At 47.2% G+C, this 22,102-nt stretch overlaps 1 protein-coding gene and 1 pseudogene across 1 annotated transcript in view; both read left to right on the top strand.

Moving 5' to 3' along the window:
- CRACDL (CRACD like) overlaps nt 1-22,102 on the top strand; it is a 126,129-nt gene that overhangs the window by 44,358 nt on the left and 59,669 nt on the right. The gene's annotated exons all lie outside the window — the stretch shown is intronic.
- On the top strand, nt 9,021-20,707 carry LOC123775995 (large ribosomal subunit protein eL19-like; annotated as a pseudogene).

Consider the following 22,102-nt stretch of genomic DNA (forward strand, 5'->3'; position numbering starts at 1 on the left):
CAAGTAGCCTGATGCAGGACTTGATCCCAGGACCCTGAGATCATGACCTGAGCTGAAGGCAGGCACTTAACTCACTGAGCCACCCAGGCGTCCCAATTTCCTCCCTTTCTAAATAAATGAGATATATTTCACATATCCCACCAGAGTCCAGAACATTTTCATCATCTCCCAGAAGAAAATACATATCCATTAGTAGTCTTCTTTAAACATTTGGTGGAATTCACCAGTAAAGCCCGAGCCTGGGATTTTCTTTGTAGAAGGTTTCAAAATTCCTCATTGTCTCTTTAGTTGTAATAGGTCAAGTCTGAATTTCTTCTTGAGTCAGTTTTGGTAGTTTTTGTCTTTCTCAGATTGTGTCCATTTCATCTGGGTTATCTAGTTTGTTGGCATACAGTTGTTCATAGTATTTCCTTAGAGTCATTTTTATTTCTGTAAGGTCAGTAGTGATGGCCTCTTTTTCATTCTTGATTTTAGTAAGTTGAGTCTTTTTTCCTTTTTTCTTGGTTGGTCTAGCTAAAGGTTTGTCTGTTTTGTTGATCTTTTCAAAGAACCAACTTTTGCTTTTGTTGATTTTCTGTATTGTTTTTTTCTTCTCAGTTTCATTAATTTCTTCCCTAATCTTTATTTTTTTCCCCTCTTGCTTTCAGCTTCGTTTGCTCCTTTTTAAATTTCTTAAGGTGGGTTATTAGGCTATTGATTGAAATCTTCCTTCTTTTTAAATACAGGCATTTATAGCTGTAAATTTTCTTATAAGCTCTGCTTTAGCTGTATCCCATAAGTATTTGTTTTTATTAATCTCAAAGTATTTTCTAGTGTCTTGTGATTTTTTTCTTTGACCTATTGTTGCTTAGGAGTATGTTATTTAATTTATTCCAGGCATTGTGAATTTCCCAAATTTCCTTCAGTTATTAATTTCTAATTTAATTCTGTTGTGGTTGGAGAACATACTTTGTATGATTTTAATCTTTTAAAATATATTGAGACTTGTTTTATGGACTAAATAATGTCCTATTTTGGAGAATGTTCCATGTGCCCTTGAGAAGAATGTGCATGCTATTGTTACTCAGTGAGTGTTCTGATCTGTTATATCTAGTTGGTTTATCATGCATTCAAGTTTTCTGTTTCCTTGTTGATACTATGTCTAGTTGTTCCATAATTATTGAAATGGGACATTGAAGACTCCAACTATTACTGCCTAATCATCTATTTCTTCCTTCAGTTCTATCAGTTTTGCTTTGTGTATTTTGGAGCTCTGTTATTACGTGCATATATGTATGTAATTGTTAAATCTTTATTAATTGACCTATTGTATAATTTCCCACATTGTCTCTAGTAATTTTGTCTTGGAGTCTGTTTTGTCTGATATTAGTATAGCTACCCCAGCTCTGTTTCAATTATTGTTTGCATGGTATATCTTTTTTCCCTCCTTTCACTTTCAGCTTATTTGTGTCTTTGAATTTAAAGTGTGTCTCTTATAGACAGCATATATTTGGTTCATTTAAAAATGCATCCTGTCCATCTCTGTCTTTTATTTGAAGAATTTAACCCATTTTCATTTAATGTAAATATTTGCCTTTAATTGTTTTCTACAAATACCTCAGGTGAGGGAAAAGGCTTTTCACACTGACTGAGGGAGCTCTGACTCAGGTCAGATTAGGGTTTTCCAGGGAAACATCAGAGAGGTAAAATGACAGTTCTCTGGGAATGGAGCTTTGAAGAAGTTCCAGCTTGGTTCTTCCCCCTCTGGTGGCTGCCAGACTGCTGATTTACTGAGTAATTGTGAAGCTGTTGGCTTTCAAGCCTACCATGGAGCTAGAGAACAGGGGGATGGAATAAGGCCAGTTAAAATGCTACAAAGCTCACTTCATACCAAGATTCAGCCATGTCTCTTGAATAATGCTCCATTGGTTAATTTTAATCTTTTAAATTGATCAGTTTAACCAATGTAAGCCTTTGGTTAATTTCCAGAGCTGTGACAAAGTTGACTCTAACTTTTTCCCTAGTTTTCTCATTGCTTTTATGGAGGAGAGATTTTTTTAAGGTCCTTATTCCACCATTTTTTTGATATCACCTGCTTATGGTTTTATTATTAAAAGTTTTGAGGGTGGCTCAGTCAGTTAAGTGTCTGTTTTTGGCTCAGGTCATGATCCCAGGGTCCTGGGACCGAGTCCCACATTGGGCTCCTTGCTCAGCAGGGAGTCTGCTTTTCCCTGTGCCCCTACCCCTGCTCATGCTCTGTCTCTCTCAAATAAATAAATAAAATTTAAATAAATAAATAAATAAATAAATAAATAAATAAATGTATTTTGAATCACATTGAATACTTGGCATCATGTTTGCTTAGCTCAGAGAACTGTTTTGTCACTAATTCACTGTGTCCTGGGGCAAGTTATGGTATAGAACCTCTCAGCTTCAGTTTCATTGCTTGAAAAATGGTGAGTTGTCAAGTGAAGACTCCAGTGTTTACCACCTCTGAAATTCTGAGCTTCTAAAGGCCATATCCGCATCTGCATTTTCAGTTCTTCCTGAAGCAGCTTTACTGAGTTAATTTTTTTTAACTCTTATCACACTCTGTCAATCATATTCTTATAATAATTATTTTATTCTGAACTGTAAATATTCTTCCAATAGCATCACTTTGGCTTTTATTCTTGCTGAGAAACTAAAAATGCAGCTGCTGTGTGTTTTAGCATAATGAAAAAAATGCAGTTGTTTTTCTCACCAGCATGGTGATTTAGCAGTGAAGGAGAGGCCTTTAAATCAGCCCTGGTGTGCAGGGGGATGATATCTAAGTCTGGAGGTCAGACACCTTGTTCCCTGAGCACCTTCCTGCACTTGCTGGAGAATCCAGTCACTGAATTCACTGTCCAGCAGCGAATTTCAGTCACCATGAATCGTCTCCATGAAGTGCAGCGCCTGTCCTCGGGCTTCAGCTTCCTTCCGATGGTCCTGTGGTACAGATGCCCAATGGACACAGACACGGACCCCCTCCCCACACACTCGTGCCTGTGTCAGGCGCCCTCTCACTCCTCTCCTTGTGAGGGGAAGCCAGCCCTGTGGTGTCTTGTTTCTTGGATTTGAGGTCAGGGCACCACTCTGGAAAGCCTAGTTCACTCTCTCATTTTTCAGGTGCCTACAGGTAGGAGGGAGCAGAGCATCATCCCTGCTTCTCTCTCCCCACTGAAGTGGAGCTGGCTGGCAGGGATGAGACGGGGATCTCCTGGCGGCGTGGCAAGGCAAGCTGGCTGTCAGTCATTGTGGGAGAGGGTGGCATTCTGGTCAACTCCCGCCCCCCATCTTACATCCCTTTCCACCTGCTTCCAGCCCCTGCAGGTTTCTTTCTTTGCTTAGGGCCGGCACATGAGGTTGTGATGGGTCCGTGGCTCTAGCTGGTCACTGCCACGTCCTGTCCGTCTGCGCTGAGCCCCACTTCTAGCTCTGGGAGCTCTGCGGGCCTCTCAGTCGTCTGGCCTGGGCAGGGAGTTCGCTGCTGATCCACGCTCACCCTCCTCAGTGCAGCTCAGTCCCTGGCAGGCAGCGGCAGGCTGAGCTTGCTGCCTGGCACCAGCTTCTCACCCACGTGTCCCCTCACGCCCCCTGCTGGCCTGTGTCTCCAGGCGGCTCCTGCCCCTGTGGGTGTGCCAGGCCTCTCCCCAGCCACAGAGCACCTCCTGTGGGCGGCACTATTTCCACATCCCAGTGAGTTAGGGACGGGACAGCCAGAGCAGGCCTTGTGCGGAGGTGGTGTGGGTGGGCGCCCATGTGCTGCATTCTGAGAGATGCCAAAAATAACAGTGAGCGATGATCCCTCCCATTAGCTCCATCCTTCCCTTATGCATTACATCACCTCATTCTGTCCTCCACAGCAGCCTGTGTGACAGGTTTTGTGGGAAGTAGGAAACTGAGGCCAGGCTGGAAAGTGACAGCCAGGACCTCAGTGCAGACAGCAACTTGGTGCTCTTTCTGTACTACTCAGGCCCAGCTGTTTCCCCGTTTCTTTGTGTGTTTTTAAGTGTTTAGGTAAGTTCCAGTTAGCACACAGTGTAATATTAGTTTCAGGTGTAGAGTATAGTGATTCGCCACTTCCGTACATCACCCGGTGCTCATCACGACAAGTGCTCCCCTCTATTTCGATGTAGAATTGTATCACTTCTGGTTCTTTGTGCAAGTTGCACTTTGGGTTAGCCTCGTACCAACGCATTCTCCCCAAAGTGGTATGGGACCACTGGGAGCAAGGTGCGATCGCTTCTGCCTCGGGCTGGGCTCCCAAGGTGCAGGTCTCAGGCCACCAGGGTAGGTGCCCAAGAAACAGCTTGGTTTTCCTACGGCCCGGTTTCTTTTCTGAGCTCCCAGGGATGCATGGCCACCAATCTTAATCTCAGCCAGTGTGGGGTCTCTTCCAGCCCTCAGCACCCAGAGAGTAGCTCCTGTGTTCTGGGAGGTGGCCTGTGGTGCTTGGTATCTGGATGGGAGAAATACTGCTTGTGCTTGGTGCCCTGACCCACCAAGACCTCTGTCCTCCGTCTCCTGTGCCAGTCACTGTGGGTTGGCATTGAGACTTCCCTCGTCGTAGTCCCTTTGAGTTTGGTGACCTGCCTTACCCCAGGCCACCCCTGAGGCACGGGAGTTATTCTACTGCCCTACTCCTACTGGGGCTCAGGATGCCACCACACACAGTAAGCCTCGCTTTCCTAAACACCCCTCGTGGCTCTTTCCACCCAAGAATCTGGCTGCCACTACCTCCGTCCGCCTGAGTTGGTGTCACCGGCAGGCCCTGGCCCTTCATCCTTTAGCAGATTGTTTTCCACCAGATGGAAGTGGTGAGGCCCTCATGACACCACGGGCATGGCGGGGAATGGCACAGAGCTTAGAGTTTGCGTATTCTGCTGGTGACTGAGCTGTTCGTTGGTGACTCCGACACAGAGGGATCGTGCAAATCGACAACGAACACCGTCTTCACTCACGGACACCTGCTCTGTCATGTATCCCAGCCTGTCCTGGGTGCAGCTGTCCAGAAAGTTTACCAAACCCCCTTGTCCTGGAGATCTGAAAGTAGAGCCAAACAAAGCTTGTCTGCGATTTCAGAGGGTTTAAATAGTCGGACACCACTTACCCAGCCCCTTTCTGTTCAATTAGTTGGGACTCTTTCTTTTGTACATAGGGCTTGCAAAGGCTTGTCTGACATTTAAAAAACCAGAGAGACAGACTTTGTGGCTCACGTAAGTGGAACATCACGGATAGCTGGCTTTAGGAGCAGCTGGATCCAGGACTCGAAACAGAGTGCCCAGGTGCATTTGCTTTCCTCTCTTCACGTCTTGGTGCTGCTTTCCTCTCTAGACTCACATCTTCCCCGACCCAACAGAAAAGAAGTATTTCCAACAGTTTCATAAAAGCTCTGACTCTCTCTTTGGCCTAAAATAAGTCGTGTGCCTGTCCCTGCAGCAGCCACTCTTGCCAGGGACTGGAACTGCCTTGACCTGGGCCGTTGCTGTGGCTCCTGTCTTGGGCCGCACCGTGGATTGAGAGTCAGATCATGGCAGGTTCTTACTAAGTCCATGAGTGCACAGGGTTTCCAGCCCTGCTGCACATTCCCTGTTCAGTAGTGCCGAGGAATGGAGTTGCTGCCTCTGCCAACCAGTTGAAGTAGCATGCAGCCTGAATGGTCTTACCCTTCCCCTGCTGCATGGGTTTCTGTTCCTGGAGGCTGCAGTCCTCAGTTTTCCTTTGTTTGAACTTCAGTGACTTAAAGGAAAACTTTTGTTAGTGGAGGCAGAGCCTGGATGCAGAGCCATGTGCTCCCCACTCCACCCCCGGTTTGTCCTTTAGATGCATCACCCCTGCTGTTCCCTGGCCCTCTCCTGGGGGCTAGAAAGCATTCTGTTCCTTCCTCCAGAAGTCCAGTTTTCCAGCCCTTCTGAGTACAGCCTAGCCACGAGTAGGGGGTAGATCTTTCTGGGCTGCCCTAAGCCTGTATGGTAAGAGGCATCTCGGAAGGGGACTGGATCAATGTGAAGAGCCCTCTTCCCCCAACCAGTGGTGCTGTGTGCCCAGCTCCCACCATGAGTTCACAGGTCAGGATGCACTGGAGGCCACAAACACTCGCACTGCCTGGATGGTGCAGGGACCAGACTTCCGGGTGAGCATCACGTCCTTACACGTGGGTTGTGCATCTCACCTGCAGGCTCACCTAATGATGTGAGGGCCGCACCCAGAGGTCTTGACACACCTCCGGAACAGTGGTTCTCTACCCTGGCTACCTTTGAAATCACTGAGAAAAGACTGACACCTGGGTGCCACTGCCAGCAGTTGGGCTGGGGCATGACCTGAGTATCAGGAGTTTAAGAGCCCCCCCAGGTGATTCCGATGTGCAGCCAGGGTCGGGAACAACTGCTCTAAAGTGGTGGTTCTCATACGATGATGTGCAGAGGAATCTCCTGGGGGGCTTTGCTCCAGTGGGGATTGAGTCCATAGGTCTGGGCGGAGACTGAGAGTCTGCACCACTAACCAGCTCCCAGGTGATGATGCTGAGGCTGCTGGTCCCCAGGGGCAGTCAGTGGGGGCAGGCGGCTCCCTCCCTTGCAGGGCAGTGGGGGTGTCAGATTTGGCCACAGGGTTAGCTGATGCAGCTCCCAGAGAGAGCTCTGGGAAGGGGGCTCCCCAGCACCTCTGTCCTCCCTCGGAGTCCAGTGTGACTATCTGGCATTCTGGGTCTCCTCTCGCTACAACACCCTTGCCCTTGGGGAGAAACTAGATGGGACAGAGCAAGCCTCCAAGCTGTGCAGCCACCTGATCTGCCAGAGAACTGGAAATCCTGTTACTGCCTTCGGAGCAGGCACCCAGCAAACATACTCAGGAACAGCAGCCCCGTGGTCTGTGGGCTCACGGGGGCAGAGACCTCGGGACTCCACCTCCGCCCGGTGCCTGTGCTCCTGCTTCCTGCTTTTGCCCACTGCCACCTGGTGACTCCTTGATTAACGACTCAGAGTTGCCTGGCATGGACGAGACACTGGTAGTACTCAATTCAGCCAACATGTAAAGAGTAAACATAAATGAAATATTTACAGCAATTCTTGGCACATGGTAAGCTGCCACCATCATCAGGTTTTGGCTCCCTAGAAGGTGGAATTTGAGAAATCCGCAGTGTTCTCACTTGTTCACAAAGTCTTGCCGGGTGAGCAAGGTGAGCAGGTGAGCCTTTCTGTGGTCACTTTCCTGAGCATTAGCCAAGTAAAGAATACGTGCCATTCTCCCATCATGACTCGAGCACTGTGTTTCGTCCTGTGTCTGCAAATGACCCTGGCCAACAGGAGGAGTACATGGTTTGTATGTTGCACTGTGTTCATCACTCTGCCTTTATTAAGCACCTGCTGCACACTTGGCACCTTGGGATATACAGAAATAATCAGATTTATTGGTATTGTCCTCAAAGAATTCACAGTCTAATTGAGGAAGCCAACTATGACCCATGAGATTGCAAAAGTCATTAATTGCTAAATGTTGTGGGGCCTCTTTGTACTACACCCAAATCCCATGGAAATAGTTCAGAAAACGGGGATTTTGCTGCTTTTTAAAGGTTTTCAAAATAGAGGCTGGAATAACTTGGGATATTAGATATCTTCACGTAACCAGCCAAATGTACATTCACATTGCTCCATGTCCTTATTTGCCAAGCGTGATGTCTCTAGATTACAGCATAGGAAGATATTTATGTCAAACCCAGCCAGCCCCCACATCTGAATCACACAGGAGCACTTTGTCAGAGAATCTTACCAAATGGCTGAAATAAAATCAACTATTTGAGAATATTTTTCTTAGACACTCCAAAGAAAGTTAACAAAATGAAAGACCTTATTGTAAGTGGTTATGGATTTGTTACTGACGCACCCTGCCCTTGGATTTTAGGTGCACCAGTGGTAAGTTTCCCTCATTCAGAACACATTTACCAGGCACTTACTGTGTGTAGGTGTGAAGGCTACAGAGATGAAAAGAGCTCGTCTCTGCCGTCAGGAAGCACAAGGTCCAGGAGCAGAGATGTGTAAGAAAGAATGTGGTGATCGGCTCCCAGGAAGGATGCGGGGTGCCCGACAAGCACAGAGATTTCCCAGGGCCCCGGGTGGTGGTGGAAGTTGCTGACGAGTGGGGGAGGTGAAGAGCAGGAATTCCCTGCAGGTGTGCCACGTCTCCACGGGAGGGTGGCTTTACCACTCTCCTTCCATTTCTGGATCACAAACAAGCAGTACTTTGAGAACTCGGTGTAGGAAATGTATTTTTGGGGCATCTGGGTGGCTCGGTCAGTTAAGTGTCTACCTTCAGCTCAGGTCATGATTCCAGGGTCCTGGGATCGAGTCCTGCATCGGGCTCCTTGCTCAGTGGGGAGCCTGCTTCTCCCTCTGCCTCTGCCCTTCCCTCTTTCTCATGCGCTCTCTCTCTCTCTGACAAATAAATAAAATGTTTTAAGGAAAAGAAAACAAAATGTATTTTCACTATACGTTGTCCTCAGCTCGAACGGGTTTTATGTGTTGGCTGACTAACACATCTTCACAGAAAAAGAAATTTGTGCCAATTTTACAGACCTTATTTTTCAGGAGTAATTTAATGGTCTCTTCGAGAGCAGATATGAGCCTAAACCACTCCTGTCATAATGGAGACTGAGGCCCAGGGAGGGAAATGATTCATTCCAAGTCATTCAGCCAGTTAGTAGCTAGTTAGCAGTTGAGCCAAGGCTCGAAGCGTTCTGTACATGTACCGCCATTCCTGCCCGCGGTGCGGCTGCCCCGAGCAACTGGCAGTAGCTTCCCGGAGTCCTCTGTGGGGAGCAGTGCTGAGAATGATGCTGTGCTTGATTACTGACGTGTGCCAAGGGCAAGCGGTGGTAGAGTGGCCACGAGTGTGGCCCGTGTTGCCGTTCCCCCTTCTCTCTCCTTGTGATGGTAAAAACGAAGTAGTTCAAAAAGCAGAAACTGTGGTTCATGATCACTTTAAAAATGAGGCTTCCAAGGCATTCATGTAAGTCAGTAACCATGCATTGGACTCTGACACAGCCCTCGGCGCTGGGGACACAAAGCCGCATCCCACGTAGCCTGGCCCTTCCTGAGCTCGGTGTCCGGGCCGACGCCGTGTTCAGTAAGGAACGTCAGCAGCTTGTAACAGAATGGGAAAACTGTGAAAAGTAATTTAACAGATTTGTGCTGTGCAGTGCATTTGTACTGGTTGTCTAAATCAGCTGTTTTTTTAAGTTAACTTAAAAACTAAGTCAATACTGTTTTAATAGCTAAACTAACAAGGCTATTTTAGACCAGTAAAGGCATTAAAAAAAGATTAGCCATATCCTTACACAATTCAAGAAAACAAAGGCAAACAAGTCCAGAACTAGGATTTGTTTTCAGTAATTTTACTTTCCTCAAATCTTCGCATCTAACTCCAATCCTGAATGGTCTCCAATTCGGAGAGATCCCTGGAGCATTCTGGCTTTCGCTCTCAAAAACAGGAAGCTAGTTTTGGGGCTCGTGGCTTAACCTAGGATCAAGCTGGCTGATGGAAAATCTGAGAACTGACCTGGAGGCAAGTGAACAGGCCAGCAGGCCACATTTGTGTGGTGACAAAAGGTGCCATGCTTGCGCCTGAGGGCAAATCCTTGGCGGCTACAGCCACTACCTAACCGGCTCTCCAAAGTGCAAGCCTACCAGGGGCAAGTGGGTCATTTCCTTGGCTACCTGGTTCCTGCTATGTCTACTTTAAAACATTTTTTATAAATGAAGATACTTGCACCTCTTTCCTTCCATCAGCACAGCCAAAGCCCATTCTCCTAATCCTTTACAGTGTGGTGCTCCTGGCGATTCTTTCTGCCCCACATTGAATCATCTGTGTCTGTGTGTTAATTCTTAGGCCACAGTGTCCTTAAGTGAGGTTGGCCCAGGGCCTTCCGTCTGACAGCATGAGTGGGTAGCAGCTCACTCTCCTGGGCTCGCTCCGTTCTTTGCTGCGTTGTCCCTCTTGGCTGGGGCTTTCCCCTCTTCCCTCTGTCAGAGAGAGCAGGGACCTTCCTCGGCAGAGCGGAGGGACTTTTACTTGCATCCCTGGGAGTTGGGAGGATGGGCCAGGACATGCAGAGGGTGACCAGCCCCAAGTGGCCCGAGGCGGGGGGACTTCTGCCAGCAGCCTGTGCAGAATGCCTCCTGATTCTCAGCGAGGGTCCTGCCCTCGGGTGTCATTTTGCAGTTTCCACAGGGTTGTGTTCAACCGGAAGCAACTGCGAAAAAACTGCCAGTGTGGCAACATGACCTACAGCTACGCTTTCTGGAGTGGTGGTGTTTTGGGGGTTTTCGTTTTGGTTTTGGTTAAAATCAGTGTAATTGATGGCTCTTGGGTTCTTTATAATGTCACTTTGGGTTAGTAAGCAAGTAACAGACACAAACGTCACACTTACCACTTCGTAAAGGCTACCTCTGGACAGCACACAGCAAGGGGCGATCTTGGAGTTACTGAACTCATTTCTGACCCTTGTAAACGGCTACTCTAAGTAATTTAAATGCTCTGTCAAGCTTTGGGGTTCTTAATTGTTTGGTTTGACTGCTTCTGTGGCTGCAAAGAATTTATTGATAGTGAACACATCTTTTCTACTGATGTTTAAACAGCCCGAATGTTCAAAATCGTACTTGAGGAAAAGCACACTGTGAAGTCTCTAACATCCCAAGAGGGCATGAGGGCAGCTCCAGAGGCACAGAGAGGCTCAGTGGCATAGGTCACGTGGGGTCTTCCCCAGCCGGCTTCCTGGCAGGCCCTCAGGGACCCCAGTTCTGCATCCCTGTTCCAGGGCTGTCCGGAGGGGAGGGCAGAGCACAGTGTGGTCGTCCCTATGGGAGGGGCCTGCCAGAGGAACGTGAGAGGCAGTGGTCCCACGACAAGCTCCCTGCGGGTCAGCCCGCATGGACGCGCCTGGCAGCCTTGGCCGAGAGCCTTGCCTTCCTTGCTGTGCTGCGCTCCGCAGGCTCCACAGTGGTAGTTGTCCTCCAGCTCGGACACAGAAATGGCGTGGAGACGCGGGGAACAAGTGTGAGAGTACCTTGGGAAGGACAGAAACGGCCTGTCACAAACGAGCTCAGGGTTCTAGCAGCTGAGATCCCGCAGTGTGCCCGGCCCTGGGCAGGCACTCGTGCCCACAAGCTGCCCCAGCCCCTGCCCCTCCTCCACGGGCTGCCACATCCAGAGACCCAGCCTCAGGGAAGGAAGGCCCCGAGTCTGGGTCTCCTTACAGCCTCCTGCCTTGTCTTCAAAAGAAACTATTGGAGCTTCTCCTAGTTATGAACAAAATACAGGTTCCATCAGAAAAATTGCAAAACCTAGAAAAGCACAAAAGGAAAGCTTAAAATACATACAATTACGTGACCCAGAAATAACTGCAGGTCACATGCCTTTGTGGTCCTGCCTGTATTCCTCTTATGCACGCAGAGACTTGAAAAAATAATGGGTTTTGCTGCACACACAATTTGATAGCACAGTGCTCGTCCGAGGAGGGTCCGTGGACAGCATCACTGGCATCACCCGGGGACATGGTGGAAGTACAAGACTCGCCGGCCGCACCGCAGACTTCCTTAAGCAGAATCCGTGCTAGGAGGCCTTCAGATGGCGGGTCCGCAGAGCCGCGTGTGGAAGCCCTGCTCTCGGCCACTTTTCCCCCGCTGCAGCCTACTGTGGGCATTCTCCGTGTCAGTCAGTATTTTCGTGTACCGCGATTTGGGGGGACTACCTAGCATTCCCTCATACGGCAGCGTCCCAACACCGTAACCAGTCTCCGCCTGCCGAGCCTTTGGAACGTCCCCGGGTGCTGCTGTGCCCTGCTCCCAGGGTATTTGATGAGCTCCGGACGGCAGATTCCCAGAAGCGCAGTTAGTGGGTCAGAAAAGCTGTTGAGGGCTGTGGATGCGCGCTGCCAGGTTGTCAGCCCAGAGAGGAGGTAGCGTGACCAGCACTCGAACTCTTGGCCTGCACTTCTTAAGAGGCGGTTGCTCTCAGGGGGAAGAGCTCACACTTGGGTGAGGTACAGGCTTTGATCTGGGGGTCAGATTTTCCGCTTTCTGGTTTAGTGACCTTGGACTGGTTGCTTAACTTCTCTGATCCTTTTTCTCACCTGCTAAAAGATGAGATGTGCTGTTTCATTCAGAGAGGTTTGTGAGCATTCAATGGAAGAAGGTATAAGCCATCTGGGACCTGGGACCTGCTTTATTCTCTTCCCTCTGAATAAAATGAGTCCAGGGCCCTGACACAAATCCCTTTGATTTCCTTGCATAAAAGATTTTCTGTTGGGGTTTATAGACTCCGTTGTAATAGCAATGTACCAGGGGTGTTATTGGCCTTTCGGTTTGGTTCTCCCATGTCCCAAGGGTTGTATGGCTTGGGCACTGCAAAGAAGGGCAAAGAGAGCATCTAAGAAAGGAAATTCCTGAACATTTTTCTTGAAATTGAGCAGAGGTTTAAGATGTCCAAACCGTGCCATGGAGCGCACACTGGGAGGTGGTACAGAGGTGCCTGTGAGAGCGGCCTGGAGTGCATCTTCCTCTCCTGCCCCTCAGTGTACCTCTTGGTCCCTGGGACATCCAACACCATGACCCTGAGATAGGGCAGGCCGTAGCAGGTGGCAGCGGCGTGGGCTCAGAGCTCCGTGTAGCTGGTGGAGGCCGGCCTCGAGCAGGAGTGGGTTGCTGCTGGGGGTCATGCTGGGTTTGACCAGCTCGTGCCTCTGGGGGAGTGCTGCTAGCTGGGACCTCAGAGACATCAGCCTTGAGGCCGTCCCTGACCCTTCAGTAGTTCACTCTATCACATGGGTCCCTGAACCGCCTATGGGATCCTGCCAGCCTGTTGTCTCTCTTCCGGAAGAAGGCTGAACCCTTAGCAGCTGACTCCTCCTGCCAGCATCGAGGCAGGGGGCCTTCAGCCTCTAAAGTGCACAAAGGCAAGTATATATAAAAACCTTCAAAGCTCTTGGCGATTGTTTCCCAAGTTCTCTAAACTGACTGCTTTCTTTTCTTGCCATCACATACACGGCTCATGCTTTATTGTTTAAATTATGAACCATCTGACTAGAACTTTATACAGATGCATTTTGAAAAACAGAAAAGCAAGCTAGGACTTTCTTAGAACCATCTTCAGAAGTCACCTCCACCCCCTGCTGCCCGCTTGCTCCTTGGTTTCAGTGATAATACAGAATCACACTTGTCATCTAGAGTATTCTGCCAACCCTCCAGACGTTGCCTGGAAACTGCTGACTGTCCTGGTTAAGCAGCCCTTAGACGCTGGACGAACTTGAGGCAGGTGGCGTTGTGAAGCTGGGCTGCAGGGTCTATCACTCCTAAGTGGCTCAGCTGCAGATATCAGAGAAGACATCACCAGGGAGGGTGGCATTGTGCTGGGAGAGGCTGGGGAGCCTCGCCAAGCAGGATGCAATTGGTGCTTTCTCCAGTGGTATGGTCTGTGCACCTTCCAGGTGTGGTCTCTAGCAGGGGGTGCTGGGAATCCTGTCACTGCCGCGGGGAGGGGATGAGCAGGTGCCCCACTATCACAGGCATTTGGAAGGTCCCAGGAATACAGACCGCAAAACCTATCACGGACCTGGGATAACATGATGGGTCTTTAAGAAAAAGGACAAGAAAGCCAAAGCTAAGGAGCCCATGTCCCGTGGCAGAGACGAATGTGTCCCCAGCAGTGGCCCCTCGCTCTGCAGGTAGCGGGCACACTTGAAGGAGGGCAGGCCGTGCCGAGTGTTCCTGGTGCTGGAACGAGAAGGAGGCATAGGACTTGGCTGTGTTAGACTCAGAATCCGCTTGGGGTTTTTTTGGCATTGGATCTCATTTCTTCCTGGGACCAGCCCCTATCCAGATGGAAAACGCAGCCTTAGCCCGTCGTTGCCCTCTGCCCGCCTCTCTGGTGAGCCCAGTGAAACAAAGCCCCGGTTTGTGATTTTTCATCCTCAGCAATTTAGCAGCGACTCCACTTAGAGGGAGGCAGGTGCCGGCTCCAGACCAGCTTCCTGCCATGTCAGGCCTTCCCGGCTTGGAGAGAAAGAAGCAGGTGCATATGTTTCTTAGCTTTTGCTGCTGTGTGTTTCACACCTGCCTGGGGGCTCGCAGGGCCTCAGCAGTGGCTGCAGTTGGCAGAGACCCCACTGCCTTGTGGCTGGGGAGGTGGGGGTGTGGCCCGGCCCAGGGAGGCTGCTTGGGGAGACGGAAGACGGCTCTGGATCAGCACCCAGTGGCATCCCAAGGGCCCTCAACCACCGCGGGATGTGGGGATGGGACAGGCGAGGCCCCTCTCCTCTGCCTGCAGCTGGCTTCCAGCAGGATGAAAGTGCGGGAGACTTACTCAGCAGCCAGAGGGTGGCTTCCTTTTAGCAGTGCCTCAGGCCAGAGCACAGAGAGATTGCGGGGTGTGGTCGGGGGTGCCACACTGCCATTCTCCCGGGGCAAAAGGACAGACCTTCAGCATCTGTTGTCATGTTTTCTAGTATGTTGATGACCTCCTTCATTACAGACATTAATTTATCTCCTCGGATTGTGTGGACTGTTTTTCTCTGTGGCACATGCATATACCGAGAGAGGAGAGCAGGGAGGGGAAGTGGAGGGGGGAATGAAAGGAAGGGAGAGGAGTAGAGGGTCCGGAAAACAGAGCATTTTACTCTTCCTGTGTCACACCTGAAACTTGGATCCACGTGGCACCGTCTATACACTTTGGGTGGTGGGAAGATAGCAGAGGCCAGAGGGAAAGACCACTAGTATTATTCCTGTCCTTCGAGACTCAGCAGCAGGGGCTTGTCTCAGCGGGCAGACTGGGCTGTGGGGCTGCCCTGCTGCCACTGGCCGCATTTCTGAGGCTGTGTGGCTCTCAGTGCATCACAGAGCAAGCAGAGCACTGGCCTGACAGAGCTTCATTTGCTCAGGATAAGCGAGGCGTCTGTCTTGTCCACCGGATGGAGATTTCTCAGTAAGGCAGCATCTGTCGGTCCAGGCGATTGTCACATCACTTGGGCTGGTTGGATGGTCTTGGAATGTAGATGGTGCCCCTTTGGCAGCACACATCTTGACAATGTGGCGGACGCTCAGGGACTTGGGGGCAGAGGGTCCACCCCACTGAGCCACACTCTCTTCTTTTGTTACCAAGGGACAGTAACCCAGCAGTTTAGCATTCCTTGTGAACCCAGGCCTTTGTGCTGTGTAAAGCCCTGTGCATGGAAGTCCTCATCATTGTTCTTGTTTCATAAAACCTTTTTACTGATAATTATTCAACCTCAGTGTCTGAGCCTGCCTATTTTGAGTGGGCCAGAATGAGGGGTGGTGTTATGTCTCCTTATTAATAGCCCTTGGAGCATGACTTCCTACCAAACACAGAAAAAATCTCAGCTCTGCATCTGCTGCGCTGCAGAAATGCCAATCACTCATGTAACATCCTAGATAAATTAAGCTGGAAGAACTTCCTTGCGTCATTATTTTTGGTATATGTCCACTGAAGGAGGGAGTTTATTGGGGCGCCTGGGTGGCTCAGTCAGTTACGTGTCTGACATCGCTCGGGTCATGATCTCTGGGTCCTGGGATCGAGCCCCACATCGGGCTCTCTGCTCAGCAGGGAGTCTGCTTCTCCTCTGCTGCTCTTCCCCCTGCTCGTGCACCTCGTGGGTGTTCTCTCTCTCTCCCTCTGTCTCTCTCTTTCTGTTTCTCTCAAATAAATAAAATCTTTTTTAAAAAAAATGGGGAGTTTATTATCTCAGCAAACTGATGAAGTTAAACATGACCCAGCCCTGGGAAACCTTCCCTGTGCCCTGGGTTCCAGTGTCCCATTTGTCAGATGTGTGTGTAGCCACCTGCACAAGGGACAGCTCTCCCTCCAAGATGAAAGCTTCTGAGTTACACAGCATCTTGGCAAGACACCCCAGGCATTAGAGTGAATTTATATTCTGTTTTCCCAAGAATTGTGCAAATACGATATCCACATGAAGGTTACAAAGTTTGAGGTTCTTATGCTTACCTATTTTTGAAATGATAGTTTTGTAGAAGTCTCTAATAGAATTCTTTTCACTTTAATAACCCGAGAATGTCTAAACTAGTGTTCTTCAAATCTCATAAGCAGACATCCACTTCTGGATGTGTAAGAACAGGTTCCTCCCGTGAGAGCTGTCCTGCACGCAGTGTGAGACTGAAGTTTTATTGAGGATGAGTCATGGAGGCTTAGGCTTCGTGTGTGAGCACAGGCTCATGTGTGCGTGTCTCCATATGTACACAGCACCATATGCATTCCCAGCTAAGTAGCTTCTCAGTTTGCCCATTTTCGAGGATTCAGAATACAATGAAACAAACTGTTATGTAAATTTCAGAAAATGGCATAGGTTATCTAAGACGAGATACTTGTTTATAGACTTATAAACTGTGCTGTTTAGCTTGTGGGTGACGGAGTTTGAATGAAACTCGTCGTTTCTTTGCAAAGAAACAGCCCAGTGAACTGTGGCCCAATGCCTCATTCTTTCCAGAATTCCTCGCTGTTCCTGCCCAGCCCATAGCCAAAGGGAAGCCCGAGGATGAGGACAAGGCATCTGGAGCAGGGACGTCCTCTGCGTCCATATTCCTTCACTCCTGAAGGCCACTGAACTTCAGCTCTGCATCATTGTGCCCAAGTGATGTCTCAAGAAAGACCATGGACAAGCAGAGCTCAGACTGAAGGAGTGTGACATAGTTTAGCGAAGTGGAGTGTTAGGTGGCCTTGGGAATTGACTGGGTAGTTGATGCTGTCTCATTTTTATCAGGAGGTGATTCTTTCGTCTAGCAAGTGTTATAAGTGGCTCTGGTTCGTTCATTCGTTCATTCAGTCAGTCATCCATTCAGCAGTGTTTATTGAGCACCTGCTGTATGGCGGTACCCTGCTGGTGCACGTTCCTTATCCTCAAGGAGTTAGTCTTCAAGCTCTGATATGGGATGACTTGCTTCTCTAGGCCAAGCCGAATTTTAGTGTTTCATAAGATAAACAATTACAGGATACTGGAAACTTCAAAAACTGACCACCCAGTGTGTTCCTTTACTCTCCCCTCCTGCTCCACTCACAGCACTGTGACTCAGTATCTGAGTTCTCTGGTTTCAGCCCTTTGCTCATAAAACTTCTTGGCTTTCTTTTTTCCCAAATGTCAAAGTGGATCTATCCCTTTCTCTCCTACCCGCCTCCCGTCCTTTCTGACAGGTAGATAGAAAAGGTTTTTCACACACACATCTAGGTGTCAGAGAAATGGCTGTGATGAGTCCAGCCTTGACACCTCTGTCACTCTGGGGTGGGTGCAGTGGTCAGGTCCTCTGCGCTGGAGGATAATAATATCTATCATGAATCACTGAGCTGCCACAATTTTTGAAGAGAGATTTCTCACAGGAACTTTGCGAGCATTACACATTCCATTTGCCTCAGTAACGTGAAACTTATTTTTCTAAAAAAGGTACAGGCAGATCCTGGTGTGACTCACTAGAGAACAATAGTTAAGTCACAGTTTATTTTCGTCTTTTTCCCCAAGAAAAGGAAAAATTGATTAAATGTATAGGGAATGTAAGCAGGCTTAAATCTATAGAGCAGAACTGGATCAGAGAGTCATGCAAACACAGATAATGATTAAAATTGGCAAGTGCTGCGAACAGGAGGTGCATTGTGGGAGGTCCTGGGTCATCCTGCAGGGGCACATCAGTCTTCTCGAGGAAACAGAATTGAGGATAAGTAGGAGTTAATAAGAAAAAAGTAGGGTATGAGGGGCACCTGGGTAGCGCAGTCGTTAAAGCGTCTGCCTTCCGCTCAGGGCGTGATCCCGGCGTTCTGGGATCGAGTCCCACATCGGGCTCCTCTGCTGGGAGCCTGCTTCTTCCTCTCTCACTCGCCTGCTCTGTTCCCTCTCTCGCTGGCTGTCTCTCTGTCACATAAATAATAAAATCTTTAAAAAAAAAAAGAAAGAAAAAGAAAAAAGTAGGGTATGAGGGCAGGGAAGAGCATGTTCAAGCAGAGGGAACAGCATCTGCAAAGGCCCTGGGCTGGAAAGAAATAGAACGTTGTGCGAAGAGAGAGCAGGGCCAGGGCACACATTTGTGCCATCTGTGCACAGGGCCTCTGGCTGAAATCCAGACTGCCCACCCCTCTTGTCCATACTCAGATTTATCCGCATGTATATTGCTCTTGGTTCCTACACACATCTCCAAGCTTCCATCTGAGATCATATCCTTCTGCCTTCAGTATTTGTTTTAGTGTGGGGTTGCTGGAGACAAATTGTATCACATATTCTGTTCCAAAAAGCTCTTTATCTCACCCTTTTTTTTTTCTGGTAACACTTTTTTTTTTTTAATCCAGGAGCTTTGTTGACATATAATTTATGTACCATAAACTTCACCTGTTTAAAGTGTGCTGTCAACAGGCTTTAGAATATTTATAGAGTTGTGCAACTATGAACATAATCTAATTTTAGAACATACTCATCTCATCCAAAAGAAACGTCATGCCCATTAGCAGTCACTTCCCCTCCACTTCTCTTCCTCCAGCACCCCACTCCCCAGCCCTAGGCAAACACTAATCTACTTTCCATCTCTAGGGATTTGCCTATTCTGGATATTTCACAGAGGTGGTGGTCTTTTGTGTCGGCTTCTTTCACCAGCATAGTGTTCAAGGTTGATCCATACTGTAGCATGCATCAGTACTTCATTCCTTTCTATGGCTGAATAATATTCCATTATATGTATATACCACATTTTTTTAATTTGTTCATCAGTTGATGAACATTTGGCTTATTTCTACTTTTTGGTTATTATAAATAATGGTGCTGTGAACATTGGTGAACAAGTTTCTGTGTGCACTCTTTTTCTTTTTTTGTTATAAAATACAACAGCAAATTTATCGCCTTAACCATTTTTAAGTGTGCAGTTCAGTGGGATTGAGTACGTTCATATTGTCACGCAGCCATCCCCACCATCCATCTTCCGAATGCTTTCCATCTTGCAAAACAGGAAGTCTGTTCCCATTAAACAGTCACTCCCCATTATAGCTTTCCCAAGCCCCTAGAAACCACCATTCTACTTTCTGTCTCTCTGATTTTGACTCTTCTGACTAGTGGAATCATACAGCATTTGTCTTTTTGTGATTGGCTTTTCTCACTTAGCAAAATGTCCTCAAGGTTCATCCATGTTGTAACATATTGCAGAATTGCCTTCCTTTTAAGGATGACAAGGAAAAACTTTCTTCTGTCATTTTGCTATTTTTTTCTATATCTTACAGATTTTTTATCCATGCATAACTGTATTCTTTTGTGTTTAGTTGATTTTTTGGTAGTGAAACGTTTCAGTTCCTTTCTCCTTTCCTTTTGTACATATTCCATAGCTATATTCTTTGTGGTTCCCATGGGAATAACATTTAACATCCTAAAGTTATAACACTTTACTTTAGATTTATACCATCTTAACTTCAGTAACATACAAAACCCCACTCCCCTTATGTGTCTGTCTCTATATGTTTCGGTTGTTGATGTCACAGAATAACATCTTTATGCATTGTGTGTCCAGAAACATAAACTAATAATTTTTTAAAATACAACAGTCTCAATAAAAAAAAATACAGCAGTCTCTTATATAATGCAGAAAACAAAATAAAGAATTACAAACCAAAGCTACAACACTACGAGATCTTAGACTACTAATTGCTTTTTTAAAAACGTACTAGTGTGGGGCGCCTGCATGGCTCACTTGGTTAAGTGTCTGCCTTAAGCTTAGGTCATGATCCCAGGGACCTGGGATTGAGCCCCACATCAGGCTCCCTGCTCCATGGAGAGTTTACTTTTCCCTTTCTCTCTCCCTCTGCCTCTCCCTCTGCTTGTGTGCATGCTGTCTCTTTCTCTCTCAAATAAATAAAATCTTAAAAAAAAAAAATATTGAGGCACGTGGCTGACTCAGTCAGTAGAGCATGCAACTTTTGATCTCAGGGTTGTGAGTTCAAGCCCCATACTGGGTGTGGAAGCCTACTTAAAAAGAATTTAAATAAAGAAGTAGATTAATTGTCTTCAAAAAATAGAAATAATAAAAAAATGTATTAGACTGGAGTTCATTTTTTCCACCACTGTGGCCACTGCCCTAAGTACGCTCAGGCTTTGGAAGAGGCTTGCCTCCGGTGTCCTCCATTATGGCAGAAAGAAGGTCTGGTTGGATCTCAATGACACCAATGTAATTGCCAGTGCCAACTCCCATCAGCAGATCCAGAAGTTGATCAAAGACGGGCTGATCCTCTGGGAGCCTGTGACTCTCCATTCCTGGACTCCATGGCAGAAAAGCACTTTGGCCCTGCCAGAAGGGCAGGCATGTGGGCATAGGGGAGTGAAAGACTCCTGCCAGCATTCAGATGACCAAGAAGGTTGCCTGGATGAGGAGGATGAGGATTCTGTGATGGCTGCATAGAAGATACTGTGAATCTAGGAAGGTTGACCACCACGTGTATCACAGCCTGTACTTCAAAGTGAAGGTAACATGTTGAAAAACAAGCAGATTCTCATGGAATACATCCATAAGCTACAGTCAGACAAGGCTCACAAGACGCTTCTGGCCGACCAGGCTGAGGCCTGCGGTATAAGAGTAAGAAAGCACATGAGTGCCTTGAAGAGTGGCTCCAGGCCAGGAAAGAGGAAATTATCATGACTCTGTCCAAGGAGGAAGAGGTCAAGAACTAAAGCTCCCCCTCTTTTGTCTGTACATAGTGGCCTCAGCAATTACATAGATCAATCATTAAAAAACAAAACAAAACAAAAAAAAACCTGTATCTGCCAAAAAAAAAAAAAGGTATTTGTCTCTTAAATCATGTAGAAAACAAAAGTGGAGTTATAAACCCATGTGCCCATGTGTTTACCTTTACTAAGATATTTCTTCATAGGGCTTCAAATTACTGTCTAGTGCTTTTTGTCCAACCTGCAGGACACCCTTGAACAAATATTTCTTGCAGGGCAGATCTAGTGGTAATGAACTCAGGTTTTGTTTATCTGGAGAGATCTTCATTTATCTTTCTCTTTTGAAGGGCAGTTTTGCCACGTATAAGGTTCTTGGTTCACATTTTTTCCTTTTAGCACATTGACTTTATCAGCCCACTACCTTCTGCCTGCTAGACTTTCTGAGAGAAATCTGCTTTATTGAGGCTCTCTTGTATGTGATGACTTGCTTCTCTCTTGCTGCTTCCATAAGTCTTTTTGTCTTCGGCCTTCAACAGTCTGATTATAATGTATCCCAGTGTGAGTATTTTTGAGTTCATCCTGTTTGGAGTTCATTGACTCCTTGGATGTTTATGTCCATGTCTGTCATCAAATTTGGGAACTTTGGAGTTGCTGTTTCTTCGGATATTCTCTCTGTTTCTTTCTCTCTCTCTTTTCTCCTTCTGGGACTCCCACAATGCATAAGTTTGTCTACATGGTGGTGCCATTATGCTTTGTTCACTTTACTTCAATCCTTTCTCTTTCTGTTCCTCAGACTCAGTAATTTCCATTGACCTGTCTTCAAGTTTTCTGATTCTTTATTTTGCCTGCTGAAATCTGCCTTTGAATCCTAGTGACTCTTTCATTTCAGTTATTGTTCTTCTCGGCTCCAGAATTTATTTTTGTTTCTTTTTAGGTTTTCTCCTTTAGTGACTTTTCCATTTTGTTCATACATTGCTTTATTGACTTTCTCCACATCTTTCTTTAGTTCTTTGAGCATCTTTAAGACACTTGTTTTAAAGTCTTTGTCCTGTAGATCTGCCTTGAGTCTTTTTTTAGGGATAGATTCAAAACTGGACATTTGAATCTAAAAACGTGGTTAACTCTGGAAATCAGATTCTCCCCCTTCTTCAGGATTTGCTGGGGTTTGTTTTTATTTTTTCAATTGCTGTAGGCTGTCTCTGTGCCAAGAATCAGCCATTAAATTAATTGATTTTCATATATTGAACCAACCCACATTCCTTGCATTAATCCCACTTTTATATTTGCTGGGTTTGATTAGCTAGTATTGTCTTGACAATTTTTGTGTTCCTATTCATAAGTGACATTGGTCTATAGTTTTCCTCTATTTCCTCTATTGTGATGTCTTTGTCTGGTTTGGCT

This window comes from Ursus americanus, chromosome 7 (genome assembly GCF_024610735.1).
Source record: "Ursus americanus isolate L20-20 chromosome 7, mUrsAme1.1.p, whole genome shotgun sequence".
In the NCBI taxonomy this organism is placed as follows: domain Eukaryota; kingdom Metazoa; phylum Chordata; class Mammalia; order Carnivora; family Ursidae; genus Ursus; species Ursus americanus.